This window comes from Odocoileus virginianus, chromosome 1 (genome assembly GCF_023699985.2).
Source record: "Odocoileus virginianus isolate 20LAN1187 ecotype Illinois chromosome 1, Ovbor_1.2, whole genome shotgun sequence".
Lineage (NCBI taxonomy): Eukaryota > Metazoa > Chordata > Mammalia > Artiodactyla > Cervidae > Odocoileus > Odocoileus virginianus.
In genome coordinates, this window is record NC_069674.1 from 99,177,168 (window position 1) to 99,188,463 (window position 11,296).

The 11,296-nt window shown below is 42.3% G+C and overlaps 1 non-coding gene across 1 annotated transcript; it reads left to right on the plus strand.

Moving 5' to 3' along the window:
• Positions 1–316: 316 nt before the first annotated feature.
• TRNAC-GCA (transfer RNA cysteine (anticodon GCA)) lies at positions 317–387 on the plus strand. The gene has a single exon. It is a non-coding gene; the product is annotated as a tRNA-Cys (tRNA).
• Positions 388–11,296: the final 10,909 nt, after the last annotated feature.

The window sequence follows — 11,296 nt, forward strand, 5'->3', positions numbered from 1 at the left end:
AATTGAATTCACCCAGTAGAAAGGAATGTCTGTCTAACTGACAAAATTTTCCCATTTTTAAGTGGATATTTAGTTGGGTATTGATTCAGTTTTGACCATCCCCTGCACTGGGATGAGCAAAGAAAGGACAAGAGGTAGTGACCTCTAAAATTTGTCTTCCAGACGACCTGATACCTGATTGTGTTCCTTTTATTTTCAGTCAAAGTTTGTCTAAGGCAGTCAGTCAGTGCTACACAAACCAAGCTGGGCCTTGGCAATACTCGGGATTTTCCAAATTAGAGATTTCTATTTGGACTCTGTAGGGGGCAGGAGGGCTTCCCTGGTGTCTCAGTGGTAAAGAATCTGCCTGCAATGCAGGAGACCCAGGTTCGATCCCTGGGCTGGGAAGAAACCTTGGAGGAGGGCATGGCGACCCACTCCAGTATTCTTGCCTGGAGAAACCCCATGAACAGAGGGGCCTGACAGGATACAGCCCATAGGGTCAAGGAGAGTCAGACATGACTGAAGCGACTTAGCAGTCATAGCAGGGGACGTGGGGAGAGGGGTGAGAAAAAGACCCCCCTTGGTGATAACCCCAGGAAAGTTGGGCAATGATCAGCAGTCAGAGAAAAGGAGCAAGTCACAGAAGCAGAAACGAAGGCTCAGCTGACAACAGCTTGGTATCCATGTGCAGAAGACAAAGGGCGGGCAGGATAAGAGAGAGGAGCTGAATTCAGGCTCCTCAGGTCTGGAGTTGTCAAGCCTCCTACGCCCAAGGGGTTAGCAGTAGAAGGCAGGGGAGCCATTAATCCAATTCCCTGTCCTGATCTTGCCTTCCAGTTTCATCAAAAGCCTATTTTAATAGATCTCTGCCAAATTCTTTGGCCTGTTCTTTCGCTACATGTGGTTTTAATTCAACTTTTGAAATAACATTTATAAATCCTTATAATTAAGAAGTAACACATGTTCCATTGTTTAATGTTTGGAAAAGCACAAAAGAAAGCAAATGCAAATAATGATAATTTTACCACCCCAAAATAATCACTGAAAACCTTCTGGGCTCTTTTTTTTATACATATGTTTATGCATATGTTTGTTCATATAATATTCAAAATATTAACCATCTATGTTTTCAGACACGACTTAGCGACTAAACAATAATTGTTTTACACCAGCATTTCTTTTTTTTTTTAACAAACACATTATTAACACTGTTTTATTATTTCCTTTTTATTTTTTTTAATTTATTTTTTAAATTTATTTTTTATTTTTTTTCCATTTATTTTTATTAGTTGGAAGCTAATTACTTTACAATACTGTAGTGGTTTTTGTCATGCATTGACATGAATCAGCCATGGATTTACATGTATTCCCCATCCCGATCCCCCCTCCTACCTCCTTCTCCACCCCATCCCTCTGGGTCTTCCCAGTGCACCAGGCCTGAGCACTTGTCTCATGCATCCAACCTGGGCTACACCAACATTTCTTATTTTCCAATGCCCTCCTCCCTCATTTGGTCAGCTAGGCCATGAGTCACAGAAGAAGCCAAAAATACTTAATACTAAGTTTGGGAGATCTGAGAGATTTTGTTATATGTTTTCTTTTTTCCTAAAAACCTATGTGTGGTTTCTATGATCCACCTACTAACTCCTACTTAAGGTTCATTTGAGCTCTTGTCAAGTTTCTTTCACCTTTTGTTTTCTTCTGTACCCCTCAGACCAGAGAAGCTCTTCCAGTTTGAGAGGTAATAGTGGGAAACCTGATGTGATTTACTGAATATTCACTATGCTCAGGCTTCCCAGGTGGTGCTAGTGGTAAAGAACCCACCTGCCAATACAGAAAACTAAAGAGATGTGGGTTTGATCCCTGGGTCAGGAAGATCTCCTGGAGGAGGGCGTGGCAACCCACTCCAGTATTCTTGCCTGGAGAATTCCATGGACAGAGGAGCCTAGCAGGCTACAGTCCATGCGGTTGCAAGAGTCAGACATGACTGAAGTGACTTAACATGCACACACACTATGCTCTAAACTCCTTCGAAGCCTAGGCCTTTGCAACTCATTTTCTGCACCAAGACCCTAGGAACACAGCAGGAATAGAAATGACTGCATGGAAGATTAGGCAGACAGGCACAAATCAGCCTTCCAGAGTTTCCTGCAGCCCTAAATAGTATAATCACAACAGAGGCACTGAAGTAAATAGGGTAGGAGACTAGGGTCCAATGTGTTTCAGGAACAACAGGATGAAATGCTGCCCATGTGGCAAAGAGCAGACAGATGCAAGAGAGAGAGAGAAAACAGACTCAAGTGGGTCTTCTAGGTGGGAATGAGGGATGGTGTTGCAGCAATTCACATGAGCCAACAATCTAGGACCAAATATAATGTGAAACATCGCCATAGAAGCTAGTCTGGCCAGGTGACATCAAGCACCAGATCTCCACCTGCTCTGAGACATCGGGGAATACACAGATGTAACGCTGTGCAACCCACAGATGATAAAATCTCCCATTAATCCAACAGTCTTGTAATAGACATGAAGATGACTTATAGACAGGATGATATCAATAACTGCAAATTTGGCATTTGTGAACTGAAGTCTGTACCCACTGTATATATTTAGAATGACTTAACTATGGTTCACCTAATGAGTAAAACAGGAGGAGAGAGACCTAAGAGTTTTCCTAAGTGTATAAATATGGTGTTGGACCATGAAGTCCAACTGGACAAGAGGAGAGAGAAGACACAGAGGAAGGAAGGAAGGCAAAATTGGAGTCTCAATGAGTTTGATATACTGTACATGAGATGACAGTGGATGTCATCTAGGAGTATGGGAGGTGGCATACAGCGAGTTGTTGATATTTTCTATGTTGTGGCATTACTTGTGAAGATAAGTTCTAGGGTGTGTTCATGGGAATGGGTAGATGAGGTGAGCTATACATAGATATTGATAAGGTAAAGAGACTGATGAATTCAGGAGTAAAAGGATAGATATCTCATTCAGAGTAGTGTTGAAATCAACAAGAATGATGACAGAAAGCATACTGGAAAGGAAGTAGTCAGCTATGCCATAAAATGCAGCAAAAAAAAAAAAAAAAGTAGGAGGTAGAATTGTCTGATGCCTTGTCTTCAAAGGTCCTGTGATTTTAAAGGAGAATGGAGGAATAATGTTTTGAATGCAGAGGGATAACAAACAAGGTGTGGAAAGATGAAGACACTTATCTCACCTTCAGGTCATTAAATACTTTGAATTAAGGAAACATCCATCTACACTTAAGAGGTTGCATGAGACATGAAGTCTGTAGGTTGTGGCAAGAATATAAACATCTTTAGAGAAGAAATTGGGGATGTTGGGAATGTGCAATGTTTGTAGAAAAATGCTGAGTTCTAGAGGGCAAAATGGAAATATTTGGAAGAAGGGCAAAGAGCATGAGAGACTAGGTCAGATTGGGAGGTACAAAAAATGATCTGGAGAAGACACTAGTCAAAGATAGATAAATGGAGGGGAAGAAATGTCAGGTGGTACCTGAGCTAAAGCATGATGTGAGGCATGGCAGGACTAGTGCAAGTAGACTCTGAGGTCCATCAGTACAATGTGCAGCCCAGGGACTCATTCAGCTTAACTGTGTGGTTCACTTGTTCCCTGAGATGTGTTATGACAGCCTCAGGGAGCAGGATATAACCTGGAACAGAAGACCTGGGGAAGGGAAGGCCTGGGGGCTGACGGTCCCCTGCAGTGCTATGGTATGGAAGATGGGAAGAAAATCTCACAGATAAAATAGGATGCCTGTTCTTCAGTTAACAGATAGTAAAGCAGAAGCAACAGTAGAACAAGGAAGGGATGAAGGTGAGAATGAATCGAGTGCAGGGCATTGAGGGTGAACAGGGAGGAAATGGAAAACACAAGACAGGTGCTGTAACAGGATTAGAGGGAGCAAGGGGATGAGCCAAATGGAAAAAGAGGAGACAGTGGGCTGGGAAAAGGCGTCTCCATGCTTTCAGAGGCAAGGTAGCCCTGACCAAAAACCAGGCTTGTGAGTGGCCATGGGAATAAGCAACAGAAATGCAGTAGGGGGACTTCCCTCATGATCCGACAGCTAAGACTCCCTGCTCCTAATGCAGGAGGCCTGGGTTTGATCCCTGGTCAGGGAACTTGATCCCACATGTGGCAAATAAAGACCCAGGATGCTGCAGCTAAAAAAGATCCCTCATACTGCAAAGAAGATTGAAGATCCCTTGTGCCACAACTAAGATCCAACATGGCCAAATTAATTAATGAATGTTAAAGAAGAAAAGCAGTAGGTGTCAAGGTCACTGAGATTAAAGAATTCAAGGAACTATGAGGACAAAGTTAGATAATTCATCCACCTGACCTCTGAAGTTGTCTGGGATTATATGCTTTCCAGAGCCCCAGTTCTACCTTTCAGTTCAGTGGTATAGACCAAAGTGGTGCAGTGGTAAAGAATCTGTCTGCCGATGCAGGAGACTCAAGAGACACAGGTTCAATGTCTGGGCTGGGAAGATCCCCTGGAGGAGGAAATGACAACTCACTCCAGTATTCTTGTCTGAAGAATGCTATAGGCAGAGGAGCCTGGCGGGCTACAAAGAGGCGCTACATGGGGTCACAAAGAGTCGGACACAACTGAGTACCCACGAAGACCAAGATGCTCAAGGTGGACTATCATCACCCATTACACAGAATTTATTTCGACAAATGCTCTCTCCACCTTACTTTCCCAATTTTTGGCATTCAGGCAAAACACAGTCACAGAGGACCCTGGCATTAGCAAACTTAGCGATAGGATGGTCTAGCTCCCAGCGGCTTCAATCCACTGTTCTTCATCTTGGAATCCCGTAGAAGGAGAAAAATGTAAGGGCAAACAAGTACAAGGAACAATTTTTCCCCAAGTGACATCATTTTATACCCTGTTCATTTGGTCAAGAACTATTACTGGCTTGAGTGTATGAAGCACAAAGTCATGTATCATGGAGAATAAAATATGGAGTATAAAGAAGTACGAGTGTCTCCTTCCATGCACCCCCAATACCATGACTATTTGGTATTACTCCTTCCCAGACCCTTTACCTCCATATATTAATTCATAGTCAAATATTCAGTTTGTGTTATTTTTCTTTCTTTTTTAATTAATAATTTCCATTGCACTGGGTCTTTGTTGCTGCACAGACTTTCTCTAGCTGCAGCAAGCGGGGATTCCTCTTCGTTGTGGCGCCCAGGTTTCTCATTGCAGTGAGAAACTACTCTTGTTGTGTAGCGTGGGCTCTAGATGCGAGCTTCAGTAGCTGCAGCTCCTGGGCTCTAGAGTGCCGGATCGGTAGTTGTGGCACACAGGCTTAATTGCTCCATGGCATGTGGGATCCTCCCCAATCAGGGATCAAAACTGTGTCTCCTGCATTGGCAAGTAGATTCTTATCCACTGAGCCACTGGGGAAGTCCTACTTCTCTCTTAAAAAAAATTGAACCATCCTGTATATATATTAGTATGCCACAAGCTTTTGACAATTAACAACATATAGAGGACAACTTTCTAACATAGAGACAATGTTAGTGTAGGTCCTCTGGTAAGCTGCTGCTGAGACAAAAGTGCAAGAGGTTTGGAGTTGTTTGTTTGTCTATGTAGAAATAAAAACATACATTCACCAAATGTGTGACTATACAACATGTACCTGGACCATACTAATCTGCTCTAGGGAAAGTACCATATCCATGGAAAGCAGCAGTTTCTATCAGTGCTACTGTTCCTTTGGACTATAGTGGTCTACAATCGTTCTCAAAGAGCCATCTGTTTTTACAGATGAATTCAGTAGAAATATGATGGAACCACCACCTTTGAGATACAAGAATGGAAGTAATCTCCGTCATTCCCACCAGAGTATCATAGTGTTCTGTAACTGTTTCAGAAGCTTATACTTGGCTTTCCCCACTTTGACAGGGCTAAACCTATAGGCCATGGACTTACTGTGAAATTATTCCAAATGCCAGTTGCCAAGTATGTAAATTCCAGTTATACCCTCAGGGACCAGGGTACCAATTTCTATCTCTGCCTAGTATAGGCCTCTTCTAATGGGAAATGTTTGCTCCAGAGCCCCAAGCTGGGCTGCTGGAGGGCTGGCCTGTGGGAAGCTAACAGAGAGGAAGCAGAAGTGAGCAGAGAAAACTTTCAGACTGTGGATCCATAGTTTGGGGACATTAAGCAGAACTGAGCAGGGACAGACTCAGAACACGACACAAATTTGACAGAACTTCAACCAACAGGGAGAAGGCCTCAGAGCAGAGAATTCCCACTAGCAGACTCCCACACTGAGGAGAGGGCGTCTCAGGTGGTACCAGTGGCAAAGAACCTACCTGCCAAGACAGGAAGATGTAAGAGATGTGAGTTCTAACCCTGGGTTGGGAAGATCCCCTGGAGGAGGGCATGGCAACCCACTCTGGTATTCTTGGCTGGAGAATCCCATGGACAGAGGAGCCTGGCAGGCTATGGTCCACAGAAGTTGGACTCAAATCGATCTCAAAGAGTCAGACACAACCGAAGCGACTTAGCATGCACATGTGCACAGTGAGCGGTAATGGCCAGCCTAGGTGCTTATCCATCACAGGGGTCTACATGCGAAAAGCTAGGCAGAGGTTCCAACACTGTGTGGGCCCCAAAGGGGCTGCAGCCTTGCTGTCAGCTAACTGCACACGCTGCAACTCACAGATAGTATTTTAGTGCTTCAGTTCAATTGCTCAGTCACGTCCAACTCTTTGGAACCCATGGGCTGCAGTACGTCAGACTTCCCTATCCATCACCAATTCCCAGAGCTTGCTCAAACTCATGTCCACTGAGTTGGTGGTACCATCCAACCATCTCATCCTCTGGTGCCCCCTTCTCCTCCTGCCTTCTATCTTTCCCAGCATCAGGGGCTTTTTCAATGAGTCAGTTCGTCACATCAGGTGGCCAAAGTACTGGAGGTTCAGCTTCCAATGAATATTCCAAAGAATATTCAGGACTGATTTCCTTTAGGATTGACTGGTTTGATCTCCTTGTAGTCTAAGAGACTCTCAAGACTCTTCTCCAACACCACAGTTCAAATGCATCAATTCTTCAGTGCTCAACTTTCTTTATAGTAAAATTCTCACATCCATACAAAACTACTGGAAAAACCATAGCTTTGACTAGATGGACCTTTGTCAGAAAAGTAATGTCTCTGCTTTTTAAAGTGCTGTCTAGATTTGTCATAACTTTTCTTCTAAGAAACAATGGTCTTTTAATATCATGGCTGCAGTCACCATCTGCAGTGATTTTGGAGCCCCCAGAAATAGCTTCTCACTGTTTCCATTGTTTCTATTTGCCATGAAGTGATCGAACCAGATGCCATGATCTTCATGGTTGAGTTTTAAGCCAGCTTTTTCACTCTCCTCTTTCACTTTCATCTAGAGGCTCCTTAGTTCCTCTTTGTTTTCTGCCATAAGGATGATGTCATCTGTGTATCTGAGGTTACTGATATTTCTCCTGGCAATCTTGATTCCAGCTTGTGCTTCATCCAGCATGGCATTTCACATGATGCATATAAGTTAAATAAGCAGGGTGACACTATACAGCCTAGATGTACATACTCCTTTCCCAATTTGGAACCAGTTCATTGTTCTATGTCCAGTTCTTACTGACATAGTTGCTTCTTGATCTGCATACAGATTTCTCAGGAGGCAGGTAAGGTGGTCTGGTATTCCCATCTCTTTAAGAATTTCCACAGTTGTGATCCACACAGTGAAAGGCTTTGGCATAGTCAATAAAGCAGAAGTAAATGTTTTCCTGGAACTCTCTTGCTTTTTCAACAATCCAGTGGATGTTGGCAATTTGATCTGTGGTTTCTCTGCCTTTTCTAAATCCAGCTTGAACACCCGGAAGTTCATGGTTCACATACTGCTGAAGCCCTGCTTGGAGAATTTTGAGCATTACTTTGCTAGTGTGTGAGATGAGTGCAATTGTGCGGTGGTTTGAACATTCTTTGGCACTGCCTTTCTTTGGGATCGGAATGAAAACTGACCTTTTCCTGTAATGTGGCCACTGCTGAGTTTTCCCAATTTGCTGGCATATTGAGTGCAGCACTTTCACAGCATCGTCTTTTAGGATTTTAGTGCACGGTGTCATTTATTTATTCATTCCCCCATGAGTAGACAAGTTCTTTTGTCTTCAACATCTTGTTCTCACAGGTAGTACTCCATGAGCAGCCTCGTACATAAATCTTCATGTTCTCTGCTGGTAAAACTGTAGGTTAACTTTCTAGAAGTGGAATGGCTGAAACATGAGGTAACTATCCTTAAAATTTTATAGATTCTGCCAAGTGCCTTCCAGAAAATGTTACCAATTTTATATTTCCACAAATAACATAGTAATACAGCTCCTTTCCCCAGGACTTGCCAACATCAGATATTATCAGACTTTTTCGTTATTCTCCAATCTGATGGTAGAACAATGATGTTTCATTACCTTATTACTTCCTATTTTCTTACTCAATCATTAGTCTCAGAATGTTTCCATATGTCTATTATTTTTTTCTTTCATTTTAAAATTTCCTTTGCTTACCTTCTCTTATTGTTTTGTAAATGCAAACATTTAACACAGTTGAAAATTTTCTGATTAGCCTCCAACTAATAAAAATAAATTAAAAAAAAAAAAGAAACATTTCTGGTGGGGGGAGGAAATTAACTGTAAGCCTGTATTTGGACCTGAGGCAAAAATTCTTCTTGCTTCCCCAAGGAAAGTCAAGATGTGCTACCTTCAGGATTCATTTGCTTTTTTTTATGATAACATTGGAGCTCCCGCTGAAAAAGAAGGAAAAGAATTCTTTTGCTTTGGTGCTACTTCTTTAGTGAAGGGAGGGTTTTGACTTTGGTAAGTGTAGGGAGGCTGCAAATGAAACCAAGGACTACTCCAGAAGGAAGTAATGTGCGTGGAAAAAAAGTGAGACATAGCTGTAGGCGATTGTTGAGGGGAGCCTTGCATAAAGAAAGTAGGGAGAGACTCATTCATTCATTGTCACTTCTCAGCAATGGCTCAATAGCCTTTGAATTCTCCTCTCATCTTACCTTCACCAGTAATTACAACTGTGACTGTTTCCCCAGTGACTTCTCCTGAACTCAAGGTGTTCCCAAACTCACCATTTGTGTTCCCTTCTCCTCAGTCAACCTGTCCGTTCTTCCTGACCCTTTTCACTTTCTTCTGTTGTTGAATCACCCCTCCCAGTAGCACAGGCTTATAAGTTCAGAGAACTGTTTTTTATATTCTTCCTTCTCAGATTTGACAAAGCCTAGAGAGTTTGCCAATGAAATTACTCTTCTCATTTTCTCCCCACGTTGTCCCAACACTTTTCCTCTTTGTTCACCCATGAACTTCTGTTCTACCTTCATAACTCAGATGTGCCACCTCCTCCAGAAGTCTCTGCTGACTGCTTGCACTTCCCTCCACTCCAGCACATACTTTATATACATCACACTATTTTTTCTTTAGACTATTTATATATCATTCTCTAAACCTTGAAGAAAGGAACTCTACCCTTTTCACCTTTATGTTCCCCAGCACCTATCACAGTGCCTGGTACATAATGGGTGTTCAGTGAACTTTAGTTACATTGAATTGTTTAGCTGCTAACAAATTTGAGAGGGGAGCACACCGCTTGCTGCCTAAGAGGCCTTAACAGTTTCATGATGCCTACTCCAGGAATAGCAAAGTCCTCAAACCAGCATTTAAGGCTTTCATGATGTAACCCAATCTTCCATTCCCTCCCCACTTTGGTAACTAGTCATTATTTCTCTGCTATATCCCTAGCTTGTACGCCCGTCCTTCTTCTAGGCTTAAACATCCTTCCACATCATCTACCAATAATTTGCCCAAATCCTCCTCATCCTTCTAAGGTTACCCCAAAATGCAGTCCTCAGAGAGAGCATTCGCTAATCTCCAACAGCTCTTCCTCCAAACATCACCTGGCTTTGGAGATGTCAGCATTACCACATTACTATTACCACCGAAGAGACACGCTGATCAACTCTCTATTATGAAGTATTTGATAATGAATTAATTGTAGTTTTTTCTTGCTCTGATGATTAAATTTTTAAAAATCCCATAATTAAAAAAAATCAACTATTGTTTTCCATCACCCACTGTTAGGAGAAAATGTTTTTGCACCCACCAATGCATCCCCAGTCCAGCTCCTGATACATAGTATTCTCTAAAAGTACCAAATTATAAGACGTCTCAGTGATTTAGGGCTGGCTTTCCTCAATCCCTTCACCAATATTCCCTTCTCACCCCGCCCAGTGGAAGGCTGCTGTATGTATCTCTTATAATTGTTACTTTCTCAGAGAGACCTTCCTTGCCCACAAAGCATCAACATTTCCCATTATACTCTTCAAATGCATTTTCTTCATGGCCCTCACTGTCCATTTGTTTTTGTAATGCCTGTTTCCCCCACAAATCTATCTCCATGAGGGAACAGAGCATGTCTATATTGTACTGTGTTGACGTAGCCATTTCTTAAACAATCATTTGTTTGTTATATACTATGAAAATACTTTCTCCAAGTATGCTGCTCATTTTTTTAACTTGAGATATTCTGTAGTCAAATCTGTTCATCTTTCCATGATGGCTTTTAAAGTTCCTATTATGTATATTTTTAATCGCTTCTTTGGACTATGCTCCTAGAGGTAGAAAAGTTGAATGGGCTTCTCTTTAGAGTCTTGATGCATTCTTTAAATTGGATATGTCCAGCCCTTTGGCAAAAGTGTGACTTGCATTCTTGAAGCTCAATCACAGGTCCTGTGTTATCATATTTTGCTAGGCTAGAAAGAATTCATCTGATGCCCCTGAAAATAAGAGTGCTCCCCAAAATTACAGGAATCAGTTACCTCAAGCAGGGAGGATGTGTTCAGCACAGGGTACGAGGGGGAAGCTTTGGTACTCCCCTCTGTCCATTAACACCAAATCCGCTGATAGCCCTCTGATGGTTTACCTTTACTCAACGAATGAGCAGATCTGCCCATACCCATTGCTCCTCAATAATTGCCTTTCCTTTACTGTTAATATCAACTGGATTACCTCCAAGTTCTGAGTTCAGCTTGAGAATATAAATGCAGCTCTCTTTCCAGGTCACATTCTAATCACGGTAATACGTGGCATCTTATCCAACTGGGTACACAACTTGACCTGTCTACTCCAGCCTAGTTACCATGGATGCTGTCAACAAACAACTGTTCCTGTCATAGAGAAATGACAGAGAAGAATGTAATGTACTATGAGAACAACTTGGTAAATACTATTGGATGGGAT